The sequence below is a fragment of the Pseudophryne corroboree genome, chromosome 1, assembly GCF_028390025.1.
Source record: "Pseudophryne corroboree isolate aPseCor3 chromosome 1, aPseCor3.hap2, whole genome shotgun sequence".
In the NCBI taxonomy this organism is placed as follows: Eukaryota; Metazoa; Chordata; class Amphibia; order Anura; family Myobatrachidae; genus Pseudophryne; species Pseudophryne corroboree.
In genome coordinates, this window is record NC_086444.1 from 1177194088 (window position 1) to 1177215153 (window position 21066).

A 21066-nucleotide genomic window follows, 5' to 3' on the forward strand; every position below is an offset into this window, starting at 1 on the left:
CGCGTTGTGGTTAATGGATCTTTTTCAACTTGGACTGAAGTGCTAAATGGTGTGCCGCAAGGCTCAGTATTAGGACCGCTATTGTTCAATATTTTCATTAACGACCTAACAGAAGGTCTAGAGAGCATGGTGTCAATTTTTGCAGATGATACCAAATTGTGTAAGGCTATAAATACAGAGGAGGATGCCGAGTCTCTTCAGAACGACTTAGTTAAATTAGAAGCATGGGCAGCCAAATGGAGAATGTGCTTCAACACAGACAAGTGTAAGGTAATGCACTGTGGTAACAAGAACATAAATTACACCTACCTACTAAATGGGGTAAAATTAGGGGATTCTGTACTGGAAAAGGACTTAGGTGTCCTCATAGATAGCAAGCTAAGCAGTAGTACCCAAAGTAGGACTGCAGCAAAGAAGGCTAATAAGATATTAGCATGCATAAAATGGGGTATTGATGCTAGGGACGAGAGTATTATACTCCCGTTATATAAATCACTAGTGAGGCCACACCTTGAATACTGTGTACAATTCTGGGCACCGTACTACAAAAAGGATATCCTGGAGCTTGAAAAGGTACAGAGGAGGGCGACCAAACTAATTAAGGGCATGGAGACGATGGAATACAAGGAAAGGCTTGAAAGACTAGGCATGTTTACATTGGAAAAGCGGAGACTAAGAGGGGATATGATCAACATCTACAAATATATAAGGGGACAATACACAGAGCTTGCGCGGGACCTGTTTTTGGTTAGATCAACACAGAGGACTCGTGGACACTCGCTCAGGTTAGAGGAGAGGAGATTCCGCACAATACGGCGTAAAGGCTTTTTCACGGTAAGGACAATACATGTTTGGAATTCCCTGCCCGAGGGAGTTGTAATGGCGGAATCTGTCAACACCTTTAAGAATGGGTTAGATAAATTCCTAATGGATAAGGATATCCAGGGGTATGGTGCATAGTCATGCATTATAGTTACTATAAATAGGGATAAAATGTAACGGCTGACAGCAGCATCAGTCAGAAATTTTAGTCAAATCATCATGCATAGGAGACCACAAATAGGTTGAACTCGATGGACAATTGTCTTTTTTCAACCTCAGATACTATGTTACTATGTTTTTAATCCACCGGGATTCAGTTCCTTCTCGCATTAGACATCACCCGTACTGCCAGAGGAACTATAAATTATAAGTATATCCATGCGCTAGTGAACTTGATAGATAATATCACTGAGATGTATGATGACACCTTCAGGTATACGGGAAGGGAGTTACAAGCCTACAAGAAGGAACTGATCCAGCACAGGATGGTCCTTAATTACGTCACAGCCGTGACAGGTGGGTACTGTGTTACTCTGGCAACTCAATATGGTGTGAAGTGCTGTACATATATTACGAACAGCACTGACGACCCCACGGAGATCATCGATCAGAAGATGGACGAGATCTTGCAGTTGAAGTGGGAGTTCAGGAGGAAGCACAACCTTACCTTAGCGACTGTGAGTAATGAACTGACCGGCTGGGTCTCATGGTTGAACCCACGCAAATGGTTCTCAGGTTTAGGAGAGTGGGATCAAAATGTCATTATAAGTGTGGGGAAGTTTCTCCTTTGTATCCTGGGAGTCATCCTAATTATTGGTTTGATATTTAGGTGTGTTCAAATTCTAACGCGGTGCAAGCACGGCACAAATTTGATGAGTCTAAGGAGCGAGGGCGCTGTTACAGCCGTAGATTTAATTTATGATCCATCCGTTATGATAAGGATTGCAAATGAATTTCATGGCCTGTTTCTTTCACCCATTTTTCTTTGTCTCCCCCTCTGCCCAGATACAGCCAACCGGAAAAGACGTCAGCCCTACCCAAAATGTTTATGTGAATGTATTTTTATATATGTGTCTTACCTTCATCTCTTCAACCTCCAGTTAATGGCACACATAGTCGACAGGTGATATCCACATATACTAGCACGCACGTATGTTCCCCCTCCATGTATCATCAACTAAATGTGCACCCCATTTGTTGAAACAAGAAGCCGAAAAGAGGTCGGTAGTGTTTGTTGGCCCATTTACAGACCCTTAATATTGGATGAGAAGGATTTAATGTCTACTTCGCAATACCTCAAAGCTTATTTAGAACATATACGGCACGATGATACATGCCCCTCAGACATGGATTCATACATACATGCTTTTTACTATCCCACTAGGTCATACATTTCCCACCTACAACTCTCCCCCGATCATCCAAGCTTCTGTATATATTGTATAGATATTTTTCTGTTTATTGATTAGGTAGTGGCAGTTATTTGGTGACTGCCAAAGGGTGGACTGTCAAAGTCGAAAAATATTGCAGTACACACATCAAGTACAAACTACACGCAGATGGCCTCCATGCGTGTACTTATTCTGCCGTGCATGCACATATTCGCAATTTGTGTATGGTCGCTCCCGCGGTCCTGCGTATTAGAGCGTGGTATGAGTATTTACGGTAGTGTTTGTAGTTGCATGGAAAAGCCATAAAAACATCTTACATATTTAATCCAAATAGTGCACAATGTACACATAGTCTCCCTGCATCACACCAGCAAGTTACAACAGTTTAAATGGTATCCGAACAAAGGGATTCACCTTTACAGGATAGGAGGGGACAGAACAAGGTTATAAGGTGGTGTTTGGTATCCAGCTGTAGGGTATTTTAAGGGCAATATTCCGGTGTTGGTTTGCAGAAGATCGCACTCTCCTGCAAATAGTTATGCGCAGGAGCAGAATATAAATATTAACTGTGTTTACTGTACATTTGGTATGCAGCAGAAACCCAGAGGAGACCACCTGCAGGGGCACCTGGAACAGACATCGCCTACCTATTCAAACCAACCTATGACCTCTCCTGTACTGTAAGTGACCATCCCTGTGTCCAATGGACAAAGAGATTACAGTATCCATTGTGTTAGGTTTTGGAATATTGTATAAAAGAGCTAAGCTGCATGCCCAGCTAGTACACAGACTCTGAAGGTCATCTACCTTGATGACTGAGGACCAGACTGGGAAGCGCAGGCGAAACCAAACACGTATGTACCATTGATTGTAGCCTTTCTTCTATTGTATTGTATTGTATTGTTTATATTGTAACCCCCTGCACGTAAAGAACCGTTGGTGGGTTAGACCCCAACCTACTTTTGAATTACAATTGGTTTCGTGTCCCATTTCCTTGCTAAGGTTTAAAGTGTATTTACAGTCTCGGGCTGCTGCATTGTGCTAACAAGCGTGTAGGCTTGTGTACGCAATCTGTGTAGTCACTACGCCCTTTCGGCATACGTACGCAGAGTGCGGACACCGTACGATCTTGTGTACGTAAGGTTTGTGAACAATATAAGGGTGAAAGGTTAATTACAGCAGCCGCAGCGGCTCAATATTAAAGTGTATCAAGTGTGTTTAAAGTATAAGGTTTTTAGTCCTGTAAGTAATCCGACGTTTACAATCCCCAGGTGTATCTCACACATTGCTCAGTACAGTATATAGGGTGTATACTCCCCAGGTGTATCTCACACGTCACACAGTACAGTATATAGGGTGTATAATCCCCAGGTGTATCTCACACATCGCTCAGTACAGTATATAGGGTGTATAATCCCCAGGTTTATCTCACACATCGCTCAGTACAGTATATATGGTGTATAATCCCCAGGTGTATCTCACACATCGCTCAGTACAGATTACAGGATGTATAATCACCAGGTGTATCTCACACATCGCTCAGTACAGTATATAGGGTGTATAATCCCGAGGTGTATTTCACACATCACTCAGTACAGATTGCAGGATGTATAATCACCAGGTGTATCTCACACATCACTCGGTACAGTATATAGGGTATGTAATCCCCAGGTGTATCTCACACATCGCTCAGTACAGATTACAAGATGTATAATCACCAGGTGTCTAACACACGTCGCACAGTACAGTATACAGGGTGTATAATTAATTACCAGGTGTATCACACACATCGCACAGTACAGTATATAGGGTGTATAATCCGCAGGTGTATCTCACACATCACACAGTACAGTATATAGGGTGTATAATCCCCAGATGTATCTCACACATCGCTCAGTACAGTATACAGGGTGTATAATCACCAGGTGTATCACAAACGTTGCACAGTACAGTATAAAGGGTGTATAATCATCACCAGGTGTATCATATGCCGCACAGTACAGTATACAGGGTGTATAATCCCCAGGTGTATCTCACACATCACTCAGTACAGATTACAGGATGTATAAAATCACCAGGTGTATAACACACGTCACACAGTACAGTATACAGGGTGTACAGTTAATTACCAGGTGTATCACACACATCACACAGTACAGTATATAGGGTGTATAATCCCCAGGTGTATCTCACACATCACACAGTACAGTATATAGGGTGTATAATCCCCAGGTGTATCTCACACATCGCTCAGTACAGTATACAGGGTGTATAATCACCAGGTGTATCACAAACGTTGCACAGTACAGTATAAAGGGTGTATAATCATCACCAGGTGTATCACACGCCGCACAGTACAGTATACAGGGTGTACAATCCCCAGGTGTATCTCACACATCGCGCAGTACAGATTACAGGATGTATAAAATCACCAGGTGTATAACACACGTCGCACAGTACAGTATACAGGGTGTATAATTAATTACCAGGTGAATCACACACATCGCACAGTACAGTATATAGGGTGTATAATCCCCAGGTGTATCTCACACATCGCTCAGTACAGTATACTGGGTGTATAATCACCAGGTGTATCACAAATGTTGTACAGTACAGTATAAAGGGTGTATAATCATCACCAGGTGTATCACACGCCGCATAGTACAGTATACAGGGTGTATAATCCCCAGGTGTATCTCACACATCGCTCAGTACAGATTACAGGATGTATAAAATCACCAGGTATATAACACACGTCGCACAGTACAGTATACATACTGGTCACTACAATGCAGCAGATATTGAGCACTGATCAAGATACTAGAAGTGACACAGAGCTGCAAGATACAGCAATGGCCTACTGTACTGTACTGTACTATATGTATACTGCTGATCACCAAAATGCTGCACTGTCCTACTATATACTGCTCACAACAATGCAGCACATATATGGATAGTATACTTGACACAGCTGCAAGATACAGCAATGGCCTACTGTACTGTACTACTGTATATGTATACTGCTGGTCACCAAAATGCTGCACTGTCCTACTATATACTGCTCACAATAATGCAGCACAGATATGGATAGTATACGCTGCAAGATACAGCAATAACCTACTGTACTGTTCTACTATAATTATATACTGGTGGTCCCCACAATGCAGCACACTGAGCACAGATATTTGCAGCACACTGAGCACAGATATTTTCAGCACACTGAGCACAGATTACGGAGCTTTTCAGGGAGAGAATGCAGCCACGTCCTCTCCGTTCAATCTCCAATGCACGAGTGAAAATGGTGGCGACGTGCGGCTCTTTATATAGAATACGAATCTCGCGAGAATCCGACAGCGGGATGATGACGTTCGGGCGCATTCGGGTTAACCGAGCAAGGCGGGAAGAACCGAGGCTGCCTTGGACCCGTGTAAAATAGGTGAAGTTCGGGGGGTGTTCGGATCTCAACGAACCGAACCCGCTCATCTCTAATGGAAACTGGACTGTATGCTGGGAACTGGGCTAGGCCAGTGAGCAAGATGCACTTGGATAGCTGATGACTAGGGTTGAAATCTAGCGAGCTGTATACACTTGGCATGTGAGCTAAATTCAGGGAGCAGGATGCACTTTAAATGCTGGCATGCTGCACTGAACCCATTCACATTATGCCACACAGTATGAGCCAAAATTCAGGGACAGGGAGAGAGAAAGCAGGGACATGGAGAGTGACAAAGAGAGTGACAGCAGGGACAGAGAGAGTGACAGCAGTGACATAGAGAGTGACAGAGGGACAGATAGAGTGACAGCAGTGACATACTGTAGATAGTGACAAAGGGACAGAGGAGGAGACCATGTGTGGCGGTGGTGCAAAGGCAGAATTCGTGGGCAGAGGTGTGGAGAGAATGCCTTTGGTGCTGCTCTGGTGAGGTCCCTATGACCGCCACCATTTGAAATCTGAAGCGGACCGACAGCCAATCAGGTGCAGCCGCTCCTGAGTGGCTGATGGTTCCAGAGCTCCAATTGGCGCTTGAACAGTGCAGAATTAGAATTTTAAAGGTGGCGGTAGGGGCATTCAGTGCTCGAATCTAGAGTTTGTTTCCAAGTATATTTATACAAGACAATCAAAAACAAAACACATTTTAATCCCTTTATTTTTTGAACCAGAGCCGTCTCAAAGAGCCCAGGCTGGTTATGGTTTTTGAGGAGGACCCCAAATAATTTTTTTACATTTTCTTTAACGCTTTCATTAACTTTTAGCATGCAGAAGCCTACACTGAGCTGTGCAGGCTTCTGTCAAACTCGCACCTTGTAATGTAACTTACATTACAAGTAGCGAGTTTTATTGTAGTAACAAAAGGGTAAAACTCACATGGACTTCAGAACAAACTCACATCATACACACAGAGAGATGATGCGAGTCCATACTCCCACAAAAACACGGACCCTATTACTATTATTCTGCCCTTAACATTATATTCCTAATCATTCAGTTTCCATCTTGTATTCAATAGAGTAACAAAACAAATGTAGGTTTCTCAAGTGCGTAAAGCACAGCAGACTCTAGAAAGAGATTTCAGAAGATGATTCCCCACACCTCAAATGAACAAGTGTAATGAAAGAGGATAGTACTTTACAATGGCGCTATCCAGGGCCGTAACTAGCTATGGGCGAGAGGTGCTTTGCACACAGCGCAATGCACTGTGAGGTGGAAAAATCTCTGCACCCACCTGCCAGGCCTCGCCACACTACACTATATATATATATAGGACTCTGCTACCATAATGTGTAAAAAGGGGGGCTCTGCAGCTGTAATGTGTAAAAAGGGGACTCTGCTGCCATAATGTGTAAAAAGTGGACTCTACCTGCCGTAGTGTGTAAAAGAGGGACTCTACCTGCCGTGAAGTGTAATTGATAGCTCTGCCTGCCGAAATGTGTAAAAAGGAGCTCTATGGCTACGCCCCTTCCCCATGAAGCCATGCCCTACATTTTTTTTGCGCGCCAAGGGTGCGCACTGGCCCTGTCTTGTACTTAGGGGGGTGGGCGCCGATGCTGTTTCTTGCACACAGCACTAAAATGTATAGTTACGGCACTGGCGCTATCTATATAATATAAAAAAACATCAAAGTTACATTCCTTTAAGAAAGTGGACTACGCATCCTCTTCCTCTTTTCTGTAGTGAATCCACTGGTGTATCTATAATGGGTGCGGTGTGTGCGGTGCACACAGAACCCTGAGTCCAGAGGGGAATCCACACTGCACACATGTTTTGAAAAATCACCCTTTCCGGAATCCGGCTCTGATGTCCGCAGCACTGTTAAAAATCACTGTGAAAATGGTGCAGATGTCATGTTCACGGCATTCTGCGCATGCGTAGTAGAGAAATCACTGGGAAAATGGCCGAACGCGACATTCTTCTGGAGATCTGTGCATGAGCAGTAGAGTCTGAGCCCTCTAGTTCTCAGACTCTCAGCGCTGCCGCCAGAGACGAGAGGGCCCGAATGGAGGAGGCTGAACACGGACCTCCTGCTCTCTTAAAGTGCCTTTGAGTGAATCTTGAGTGTTTACTGGTCACCAATAGGAGGCAGTGCTCCTTTCACACCTCTCACTCCTCTTGGGTCAAAAGTCTGGCTATAGGAAAAGAACTGGCAACCAACAGGTGTTTTCAAGGTCAGTTTAAGCGATTGTGAACTTACCTTGAAAAAGACCCATGGGGAGGTTGAAACGCATTCCTTTAAAAGGAATGTGACTTTGATGATTTTTTATATTATTTAGACAATGCAATTGGAAATTACTTTCATCTTTCATTATGCATATCCATCTTGTATTCAGATATCCATAATACAAAGGTGCAATAATAAGCCTACTTAGCAGCACTCATTATTCTATTATTAAATCCCATACTGTGCTGTTAATGCCCTAACCCAGTGGTTCTCAAACTTTTTTGAATCACGGTGCCCTAGAGTATCAGAATTTTTTTCACTCTACCCCTAGGCCAAGAGTTTTTTATTGAAAAATTTACAAATAAATATTAAATTAAGAAATTTGTGTTTATATGTTATCCTTATGTTCAATTGTATGGTGAGGGACAGGATTTGCTTCTGTTGGTCCACAAATTTTATGATTGGCAGCCATCAGCACTGGTTTTGCCTATAACATTGACCATAAATAATTGAAATTGGTCCTGGACCACCAATCCAGGGCACCCCTGCAAGTGTCCTGAGGCACCCCAGGGTGCCACGGCACACAGTTTGAGAACCACTGCCCTAACCTCTAGGAAACAGTAATGTAAATAAAGGAAGCCATAATAAATGTAATTTGTACTATTAGCATAGTCCCACCTAACACATTTTCATTTATCTCAGTGGACCTGTGATTTGGGATACATCTCCTGTCTTGCAATCTACAACAACGTCAATGTAAAGTCTGGAATCAACATACAACAAACAAGTTAGCAGCGCTAATGTAATTAATAGGTAGAATACAAGTGAATAAAAACAGTTAAATTAATTGAAACACATGGAGATGGATGGACTGAAGGTGGGGAAAAAAAGAATTATTTAATAATGATAAAAAATACAAACATGTATTTATTCAAAGAATTAATTAAAAATAATTAAAAAGTTGCACAATGACCAGAAACACCAATGGGCTACTGAGAGTGTGTCCGTTCCTTATTTTGTGTGGACTACAGATGAATATGGTGAGCGGGATATTTTGTATTGCATTTTTAAACCCCCCTCTGGAAATCCTGCATTTATCCCTGATGCAGAATATCAAACAACTTTGCATGAGGGTACTTAAAGAACAGAATGCTGGTGTGTACTTGTGTATATTTATAGTAGTCAAACAGATGTACAAAACATGTTCCAAAGTGGTGTATACATAAGAGTTGAGTTGTTCTAATTTTGGTTACTCAAGTGCATACAATTTGGGACCTTCTCATACTATTTTGGGACCTTCAAGAACACCCATCCTACAGATTACAAGTCAGGGATCGACTTACCTCAGTATTCTGAGGGTTATCAGGAAGATATAGAGTTATAATTAGCAGACCACACACAAACAAGCAAACACAGCTTCAACAAAACAGGAACTCATTTGTATTAGACTACTGTGCCATATACCCTAGAACGCACCACGTCCATATGTAATTGTGCCTATAAAGAGGCAGGGATACTCCTTATGTGGAGCTTCTAAGGGTACCATCTATATAATCCCAGAGAGCCATACTTCTGTTGTCTCACATATCAAACCACAATACACAATGGGCGAGATTCAAATATTCCTGACACCGGCAGCCACTAGATAGCGCGAAATGGAGATATTCAAATCTAGCTCCATTCCGGTGCAATAGGCTGCCAGCGACTACATTTCAGCTCGCACGTGCATGTGTGAAAAGTGATTCGTTTGGACACCAAAACGGCACTTTTCCTGATTGCGCTGATTAGTTTAGTCAAGTTTAGCAGCTTTAGCGTGACACTAAAGGGCGCGATCAGGGTGATGGGGGCATCGAATGAATATCGCCCCCCCTGCGAACTTCCGTCACTTTAGATGGGAGATCAGGGGCGATAACATTTGAATTCCCCACTAGCTGTCATTTCTGATATAATATGATCCACTATAGTGATAAGATGGTAATGATATCATGTAACAATGTTTATCTGCGAGACAATGTATACAAGCAAGTTTGTAAGGAGCACTTTACACCTCTTAAGATCTCTGTTACTTCTGAAGAAATGAACTACATAGGAATTGAACCTATGATGAAGCCAGGTTGCTAAATTTTAGTGATCCAAAAGCAAGATATTGCAAACCCTTTTGCATACCTCCCAACTTTAGTGTTCTGTGGAGTGGGACACTTGCGCGGCGAAGCCGCGCTCCCGAAAAAGGGGCGTGACCTATGAAAGGGGGCGTGGCTTCGCGGGGAGGACCCGCGACCGCGAGCCACGCCCCTGTTTTCATCACTGAGGGGGCATGCCCAGCGCTCTGTGAGCCGCTGGCATGCTCCCTCTCCCTCTGACTCCACTGAATAGACGCTGTGCGCATGCGCACAGCGTCTATTCACCGCTGCTCTGCTAAGCAGAGCAGCGATTGACAGAGCCTCCCAACTGACCCCCCCACCGCGGGACACTGCGGCCCGCGGGTGGGACAGCGGGACAGTCCCCAAAAAACTGGACTGTCCCGCGAAAATCGGGACAGTTGGGAGGTATGCTTTTGTACTGGCAAAGTGAACAAAGAACTTGATATATGAGTCCAACATACTTAGTGGAACTGCTTAGTTTCATCTCCTTCGGTTACTCTAGCTGGTTTTCCAGTCATTTATTTAAAGGTATGAGCTGACTCAGGCTGGCAGTGTCTAAACTCAATAGATTACAATATTAAATGGATTCAGTAGCTTACATAAAACCAAAAGTATTCTCTAGTGTGCTGCTTTAATTTAACATATCCCCCCTCTCCCTATCTCATTGCTTTATGTGTATGCATTGATGGCTTGCTGCTGTTCCCCTGGTTGATAAACATAGAAACATAGAATTTGTCGGCAGATAAGAACCACTTGGCCCATCTAGTCTGCCCACTTTTTTTTTTTACATTATTTTTATCTCTAACCTTATTTGATCCTTATTTCTTTGTAAGGATATCCTTATGTCTATCCCATGCATGTTTAAATTGCTCTACTGTCTTAGCCTCTACCACCTCTGATGGGAGGCTATTCCACTTGTCCACTACCCTTTCTGCGAAATAATTTTTCCGCAAATTTCCCCTGAACCTCCCCCCCTCCAGTCTCAGTGCATGTCCTCGTGTCCTATTGCTTCTCTTCATTTGGAGAATGTTTCCCTCCTGGACTTTGTTAAAACCCTTGATATATTTGAAAGTTTCTATCATGTCCCCCCTTTCCCTTCTCTGCTCCAAACTATACATATTGAGATTTCTTAGTCTTTCTGGGTATGTTTTGTGATGTAGGCCATGCACCATTTTAGTTGCCCTTCTTTGTACAGTTTCTAATGTATTAATATCCTTTTGAAGATATGGCCTCCAGAACTGAATACAGTATTCTAGATGAGGCCGTACCAATGACCTATACAGTGGCATTATTACTTCTTTCTTTCTGCTGCTGATTCCTCTCCCAATGCAGCCAAGCATCTGACTAGCCTTCCTTATTGCCTTGTTACATTGCTTACCTGCCTTTAAGTCATCTGAAATAGTGACTCCTAGATCCCTTTCCTCCTCAGTAGTTTCCAGTATAGTGCCATTAATACTATATTTAGCTTTTGGATTTTTGAGACCCAAGTGCATGATTTTGCATTTTTTGGCATTAAACTGTATGTGCCACACTCTTGACCATTCCTCTAGTCTACCTAGATCCTCGATCACTTGTTTTACCCCACCTGGCGTGTCTACCCTGTTGCATACCTTTGTGTCATCTGCAAAAATGCATACTTTCCCTTTAATGCCATTTGCAATGTCACCAATAAAGATATTAAAAAGCACTGGTCCAAGTACAGATCCCTGGGGTACTCCACTGGTAACATTTCCCTCCTGTGAATGCACTCCATTTACCACAACTCTCTGTTTTCTATCCTTCAACCAAGATCTTATCCATTCAATAATCCTAATATCCAATCCCAAACTTTCAAGTTTATTTAGCAGTCTGCTATGTGGAACAGTGTCAAAAACCTTACTAAAGTCTAGATAAGCTATATCCATGGCTCCACCTTTATCCATCACTTTAGTCACACAATCAAAAAAGTCAATAAGATTTGTTTGACATGATCTCCCCCCAGTGAATCCATGCTGTTTGGGATCCTGTAAATTGCCGGATTTGAGATAATCTACAACTCTTTCTTTTAAGAGTGTTTCCATCAATTTCCCTACTACTGATGTAAGACTCACTGGTCTGTAGTTGTTTGCCTCTTCCTTGCTTCCACTTTTGTGCAGTGGGACTGCGTTTGCTCTTTTCCAGTCCTCTGGAATTACTCCTGTAGCTAATGACTGGTTGAATAATTCTGTCAATGGTGCTACCAGCACCTCTTTAAGTTCTTTTAGTATCCTTGGATGTTTCCCATCTGGCCCCATAGATTTGTCCACTTTCAGCTTTGAGAGTTCTGTTAGGACCTTCTCCTCTGTAAATGTACTTGTTTAATTTTCCTGAAAATCCATGCAACTTAACTGTGGCCCCTTCCCCTCTCTTTCAGTAGTAAATACTTAGCAAAAATAATCATTAAGATGATCTGCTATTAAATTGTCTCCTTCAACAAGACTCCCAGTGTCCGTCTTTAGTTTTATAATTCCGCCTTTTGTTTTTCTCCTTTCGCTTATATACCTATAAAAAGTTTTGCCTCCTTTACCCACTGACTGGGCCATTTACTCCTCAGCTTGTGCCTTTACACATCTGATTACCTTCTTAGTCTCCTTCTGTCTAACAAGATATATCTCTTTGTCTTCATTGTTTTGTGTCTGCTTATATTTCCTAAAAGCTATCTTTTTTGCTCTCACAATATTTGCTACTTCTTTTGCAAACCACACTGGCTTCCTTTTCCTTGTGTTTTTCCTAACAGTTTTGATACAAAGGTCTGTTGCCTTCAATATTGCACATTTTAATGTTTCCCACCTCTCCTGCACTGCTTCCAAGTTCCTCCACTCTGCCAAAGAATCGCTTACACATTTTCCCATCCCTACAAAATCAGCCTTCCTAAAATCCAACACCTTTTTGTTTTTGTATGGGACGAGTCAGTCTCTGTCTTAATGCTGAACCATACTGCTTGATGATCACTGGATCCCAGTGTGTAATGAGTGGAATTCCACTTGCTTACTAACTTTAGCCTCAGCTTGTGTTATGAGCCACAGGTGGCTCAGTGCTAGTCCTGGTCATTGCTAGGTGATCGTCCCATATCGCTTTTACCCAGTGGTTTCCCCGAATGCTGCCCAGGAAACAGGGATGCCGGGCGGTCATGGGGGGTTTTGGGCAGGTGGCAGAGACGTGCAGCACTCCAGCTGCACTTGATGAGTGATCAGAGGGGGCTTGTCACAGAAGGCCTCCGGATTGGTTCTGCTGCCCAGTATCTCCCAGATACCCCTGTGTCACCTTGCTGGTTATAGTCCTCTGTTACTGTGGAAGCCTTGTTGCTCAGTATAGTAATTTGGAAGTTTCTAGCCCCTCAGTCTTTCACAGTTATCCAGTCTTTCTGTTCTGCCAAACATACCCTGCAAGTCCACGTTCAGTTATCCTACAAACCTGGCCAAACTATGAGGTCTGTAACTTGCAATGCAGGAAACTATCCACAGGAGATCTGCTCACCTGTCCTGTCATCAAGTGTTTCTGACACACCTGTGAATCTGCGATTATTCCTAGCCTACAAACCCCGCCCAAACAGTGAGAAATGTAATTTGCACAGCAGTGTCATCGTCTCCTGAACCTCTGCACCCCTGGCCTATCAGCCAGTGTTCTGATACTGTTTTATCTGTTTATCTGCAAATCATTACCAGTCTGCAAACCAGTCTGAACACTGGAGATCAGCAATCTGCACGGCAATAGTGTCACGTGCTGGATTTCTGTATACCTAGCCAGCTTTTTCTCATTTCTTCTATTTATTATTCTTTGTAGTCTTCTCTTGTTAAATTCTTATAATCTCCCTGGATAGTTTGTCCTGGTCATTTGAGGTTAAGCCTGTATTACGGCTAGTGGTGTAAGTCCTGAGGGTATCCGGGTACCGGTAAGCGTGACTAGCTTTAAGGGAAAGGAGGCTGTTATAAGACAAGAAGACCTGCTAGTCAGTTCTACGGGTCTTATCTTTAGACATACGCTGTACCAAGAAGATCTATAGCCATCATAACAGTTGGTGGCTTGGCAAATTTGAGCTTTTCTTGCTGTTCCTGTAATGATCTATATGTGGTAGCTGAAAGCCAAAAATGCCCAGAAATTTTACGGGCCCCTGCTGAGACACAAGTACTTTCTTTCATGTAAGAAATGTGTTTCTATTTTTTTATGATTTATCAACATTTTTATTGCCTTTGTTGTTTTAAAATATGGATTGTTTTTGTGCTGTGATATATCTATATATATTATTCTTCCAGGAGCATTTTAAACACACCTGTTTTTTAATAAACTTGCTTTGCATCCTCCATTATTTATTCATTTATACCTTGAGAGTGGGACTAATACCCTAAATACAGTCTGCTATATATCATTATGTGATATTAAAGAAAGCTGATTTAACCTACTGTGGTAAGCGGCACCTTCATTTTGGCATTCCTGGGAGTGTATTGACATGGAAATTGGAAACCTATTCTCTTGTCATTGTGAAAGGGTAGTAGGCCCTTGTAAGATGTTGTAACATCTCAATTTGCATAAGATGAGTGGTCATTGATTAAGTGGCCGTCCTTTCCGTCACCACCATGCTATATGTTATTTATATGAAAAATGTACCTTTTTGAACGTCACTCATGGTTGCCCGTGTTTTCATTTCTCTGATAAGTTAATATGATGTTATGTTGGTAATGCTGCACTACGTGGATTACAGACTGACACCTACCTATATTGTATATGCAAATAGAAATATCACAATTATTATGCCTAGCAATACTAGAAACAAGACAAAACAAATTCACAGATTCTATATAGAACACTGTAAATTCTAGATGCAACCCTAAAGATAATTCTGGCGTACTCCTTCAGGCATGATTTAAAAATGTAAATGTTAAGTTTGCTGTGTTACCGAATAAACAAACTGCTGACTATTTAATTTGATTACTTATTCCAAGTGTTTCAAAAATATTACTCTGTGGCTTTAGGCATAGTTTTGTAAAGCTTCTAAATGTAAGAATTGTGTGTGCAGGTGCAATTCCTCTTTCTTCAGCTTACTCCATCCAATTGGTAATTAATGGGTATGGCTTTCATAAACTCCTAAACTCAAAAATAGTGTTTGGTGCATCAGTTGGGAATTTTGCTTTTTAATCTTTATACGGATGATTTAAAAAATCTTATTCTGTGATGGCATTCTTTTTTATTTCAGAAGGTTATGTGAATATGTTGTATATATGTTGGCTCTAGTGCTACTGTATACGCAAACAGATCAATATTACAATTCTTGACTCGAAGGGCCACACATTTGGAAATTTCCTCATGCCGACTTGGCACACTTTCTTGCTCAAGCCCATGGTTGTTTGTTAATTCCTGTGGTCACAGAAATGTTTGCTAGTATCATCAGAAATGTTAGCTAGTATCATCTGGGATGATCTTCCCACCCTCCCGCACAACCTCACCTCCCACAATCTCATTATCCATTGATGGCACGACTATCTCCTCTAGCCCCCAAGTGCGCTGTCTTGGCGTAATCCTTGACTCCTCCCTCTCCTTCAAACCACACATTCAACACCTCTCAAAAACCTGCCGTTTTCATCTCAAAAACATTTCCAGGAAAAGACCCTTTCTCACCCAGGATGCCACTAAGATCATTATTCACTCACTGATTATTTCCAGACTGGACTACTGTAATCTCCTCCCAAATGGCCTCCCTGACATACGCCGCTCTCCACTCCAATCTATCCTCAATGCTGCAGCCCGGCTCATCTTCCTCATCAAACGCACTACGTCCACCTCCCCTCTCCTACAAGCCCTTCATTGGCTTCCCTTCCCTTTCAAAATCCAATTCAAACATCTCACACTCGCTTACAAAGCCCTCACCCACTCCTCTCCCATTTACATCTCTGACCTTATCTCCCTTTACTCTCCCACTCGTCCTCTGCGCTCTGCCAATGCACGTCGACTCGCCTGTATTCTGATTACTTCCTCCCACTCCTATCTCCAAGATTTTTCACGTGCTGCTCCATTTCTCTGGAATTCCCTACCTCTCCCCCTCAGACTCTCCACCTTTCTACAAAACTTCAAACAGGCTCTTAAGAACCACTTCTTTACCAAACCCATCCAAATCTTATCCTAACCCTCTGTTTCACGCTCTCTATGTACCCCATCTGTCTCACCCCTGTCTGTCTACCCCTCCCCTTAGAATGTAAGCTCTCACGAGTAGGGCCCTCTTCCCTCATGTGCTTATCCTTTTCTTACTTTAATAATCCTCAACTGTCCAAATCCCGCTGTTTTTCGGCCACCTTGAAACTTATCTCTCTGTCTTTTACTGGGGTAGTTATGCTTAGTTACCCTGTCTTCAACTGTAAGTCACTATTTTCCTGTTTTGATTACAGTATGTGCATATGTACTCTGTAATTGGGTGCTGCGGAACCCTTGTGGTGAACTCTGAGGATGAATGACTATGGACCACTTGCCTGATCTTCTGTTTGATTTTCCTGTCCTATATGCTGGAGCACCCTAAAGCCTAGCCCCAGTCTTCAGAACTAAAGGGGGGTACTCACAGAGAGATCCATGCTTAAAATCTAAGCAATCTGACTAGATTGCTTTGATTTTAAGCACAGATCACTCGTGTGCACCCCCCTCAGCGATAGTGATGCGCGGCCCCGCACATCGCTATCGCCGGTGCTAGATTGGCCTGCATGCAGGCTCAATCTAGCACGTCGCTCATTTCACCCGCTGGGTGAAATGAGCGCCCCCCCCCCCCCCCCCGCATCGCTCAGCACATATTGCGCTGTGCTGAGTGGTGGGAGAGATGTGTGTTGAGCGGTTCGCTCAGCACACATCTCTCCCGTGTATATGGGCCTTAAGTTGCAGGCCTCAGATTCCAGCCTTAGGCCTAAGTGATTTATAGCGTAGTCAGTGAAATGAAAAGAAAATGATCATATTGCATTGTCTTGTATGTAAAAGGTATTGTATTCTGTTCTGTTTTATGTCTGTATGTTGTACTGTCTTTGTTGAATTTGTCTTTTCCATATTGTCTGAGTTATGTGTTGCAGGTGCATTGTGTGGCTGCAGTCCCTGGTAAAGAGGGATGCAGATTGAAGCCTGGAGCTCACTTATCTGCCTTGCCCAGACAATAGGAAGCTCTTTGCCTTCTCTGCTGGCTTCTTTTCTGGTCTGGTACTTTTCTCCTTGACCCATTGTTTTCTAACCTATTCTTTTTTTTTTTATCTCCAGAAAGGCTGTGTTTTATTTGAACATGGTATTGTCTATCTGCTTTTCTTAACATGCCATCTTTTTTCTTTTTCTTTTTCACAGCATCTTCTTTATCACTGCGTCTTCTGTCTTTGGGGCATCTTCTCTGATCTTTCCCGTCTCATCGCAGAGAAGCGGATTCTCAGTCACAAATTGGCTGTACGTGCAGTCAGTCAAATAAGCCTGTTTTACTACTTATGCTAATGCTATCTATTCAGATAATGAGGGAGATTGTATGCAAGCAAATTCTGTGTCATCAATTTATGTTACGCCGTCCTCTGCATCTGCACTGAGCATGCGTGCAGAGTCTGTGAGTCACAGTTGCAGTTGATGCACACGGGAGACGCATGTTCTCAGAAATGTTTAGAACAGGTATTGGGCAATCTTGGGCAGTGGCTAAGTAGGCGCACAGAGGTGGTCCATCTTGTGGGTATGTTATGGTAGTCTCGAGGATGTGGCGGTAATAGTGGTTGCATACAGAAGTGCAGAAGTTTCAAGTGGTGTGTCCGATCAATCCAAAAATGATCAGAATTGGTGAGGTGGGGATTTTTAACATGTAGGATTTTGCTAATCCCTGGACAAATTACCAATCATCGGAGTCCGCCAATCAGTAGATTGAAATAGCATAGGAGAATCGAGGATTTGCCATGTAGATGTATGGCTGCAATAACATATTCATTGTCTTATCCACATGTAACCCCACTGCTGCCCATGCAGAGAATTCAGCAGTTATGGGGTTAACGTTTAATTGAATACAGAAGGCTAAGTATGAGTATAGTCTCTGGGCCTGGTATAAAGGCATTCCTTTTGTACTGTGTTTACATGGGGAAGGCCAGGGAAGAAGGGTTACTATAGCAACTGGGTGGCTTGAGACTAGAGATGTGCACCGGACATATTTCGGGTTTTGTGTTTTGGTTTTGGATTCGGTTCCGCGGCCGTGTTTTGGATTCGGACGCATTTTGGCAAAACCTCCCTGAAAATTTTTTGTCGGATTCGGGTGTGTTTTGGATTCGGGTGGTTTTATTTCAAAAACCCCTCAAAAACAGCTTAAATCATAGAATTTGGGGGTAATTTTGATCTCATAGTATTATTAACCTCAATAACCATAATTTCCACTCATTTATTTCCAGTCTAAAAACATCCTAGTGATATTTGGTGGACCCCCTTCTTTTAAAGTAAAGCATTCATTACCTTCAAAACCAGAAATAAAGACACGGAGACTTGAATTTTGGCAGAAAAATTGCTAGCTATTTATTTGACCCTAACCAGTAGCAAACCTGTAATAGAAAATTTTATTAAGATGCCGATCCAGCCGGCATATGGTGGCAGCAAAAAGAACGGCTCTATTAACCTAAATTAACCTTAAAATACTAAAAATTCGAGACCATCCTAATTTTACTACAACTATCACAAACCGGTAATAGGTGACAACTCAACCCCCACAGTGACTACCCACCGCTCCTGGGTGCCCTGCCGCTGCCTTCCCGGACGGGTGGTCAAGCGGCCAATAAGTCGATGGAGGTGAGTGCACCTAAACCACACCAAACTGTAAAACACTACAGCTTACCATACAAATACAAACTGCCGTTCTTTTCCGCCAACAGCGAAAGACTCCTTCCCAGAGTCTTCGCACCGCCACCATAACCTCACCCTAACTCCTGCAACACTAGGAACAGATCCTCCAGGAAAAGCATCATCCCCTCACTGGATAGATGCATACCATCAGGCCGAAAAAGGTGACTGTCTCTGAACCGAATCCTAGGGTGGCGAACCACTTGGCCTCCGTGGGACAACACCCACTTCGCCACCGCCCCATTCACCTTCTGCCTGGCCTCCTCAATTTCGCGACCGTCCGCCACACCTTGCCAACTCAACCTTGGCACCATCAAGGAGAATACCAATACACAATTGGTCCATGCTGCGGCCAAACTTGCCAGATCCTGTATCATGGCCCACCGCATCTCCAAAGAAGTCCTCTTCCCCAGGTCGTTGCCACCTAAATGGACAACCAACACCCTAGGGCTCCATGCTTGCTGGCCTGACTCACTAGTCTACTTCTCAACTCTGTCCACATCATCCCTTGCCAACCAAGCCAACGAACTCCTCGAGCCCTAGGAAACATCTGTGCCCCCTCCGAGGCCAAAACTGGGCGGCCCAATACACATAAGAGTGGCCAACCACCCAAATAGGCAAGTCATCTTCCAACCAACCTGAAGAGGAGGAAAAGGGGGTAAAAGTGGTTACTAATCATCTATACCATTGTTTAATTTACTGCATTAACCTGAAGGATCTGCCAAAAAGAAAAATTTTGTTTCCGTATATTGCAGCAGTCCCGGCCTAGCCGATCTGCACGAGCTTCCAGCCAATTTGTAGCAGAACATGAACACACAAATGGGAAAGATGAAAACAAAATTAAGAAATAAACAAAAAGGGGGGGGGGGGTAAAAAAGGGGTAAAACATGTAATAACTCAGCTGGAGGTGAAAGCGTAAAGACCTGCTGAGGGACTCTGATTAGAACAGATTAGCCGAATTGTGGATTAGAATTCAGTCCGTCAAGTCAGGCAAAAAATCGCAAAATAACTCCAGACCCCCGCTGCCGGCTCATGCCCGCAACGGCGAGTAGCTAATCCCTGAGTAGGCTAAAAAGGGAGGAAGACAAACACACGCACAACACTATAACGTACTGAACTGTACAACATGACTGAACAACTGTAATTAAACAACAAACTACGCGCGAGCCAACATCTCATGCAACGGGGCGAATATATCGTCTGTAACTTGACGACTTCCATCGCCCCACCGCCTGGACCTCGTCCATGGAAAATCCCGCTGCCGCAGCCCCTATGCGGAAGGAATGCGTCCCGAACGCAGCGGGTGGAAGGCCCAAGCTCGCAAGACAGCGACCCAGCATCCAATGAAATTGATACTTCGTCACCGGCAGCCCGTCATCATGCAGCAGCCATGACCCCCGACCGCCGGGCCGTACTGCCGCATACTACCCTGCCACACTTACTGGGCAAATGCTCCCATCCAGTGCCGGAACCAAGGTGACCCAACGACCTCTCCCCACTTGGTCCGTCTTAGAGCGACGCCATCCGCAAAGCAAGGACCTCTCACCCACCACCACGTCCTCGACCAGCATGCGCGAATCTGCTCGCTTAGAAGGCGCCACCAATTCCGAAACCCTAAAGGCTCCGTGGTAAGCCATTGAGAACGCCAAACTGAACAACAGCGACTCAAACCTGGACGATGCGACACCTCCTACCGCCCTGATAACAGCCGGCAACAAGGCCGCATCAATGGGCCGCCTCCTGTCAGGCGGCATCGGCGCGACTCGCGCCCATCCTTTCATTGTCGTCAGCAGAATCCCACTCTTAGTCACGTCGGTGACGCCCTTTATTTTGCTGAAAACTAAATCCCAGCCAAGTATCGGGATACCACCGCTCTGGACCTACCCGAAACAATCAGCTGCCAAATAAAAGAAAGCATAATCCGATGCCCGCTCTTAACTTGCGAATTTCATCCTTGCACAAACTCCTCCCATTCGCTCCAAGCTTGCCTGTAAGCCTTAAGCGTGGTTGGCGCGACTGACCGCAACGCTAGACCCTCCAGTCCGGCCCGATCACCTGCCAAACATAACCGGGACAATGAAAACCATGCTCGTCGGCCTCGGGTGCCAACGAACAAAATCTTTCCCACTGCCCTCGTGATAACGCGTCAGCAATTCCGTTCTCTAGCCCCGGCACGTGCTGCGCGCGGAACCACACGTTCCGACGAAGGCATGTCAACAGCAACTG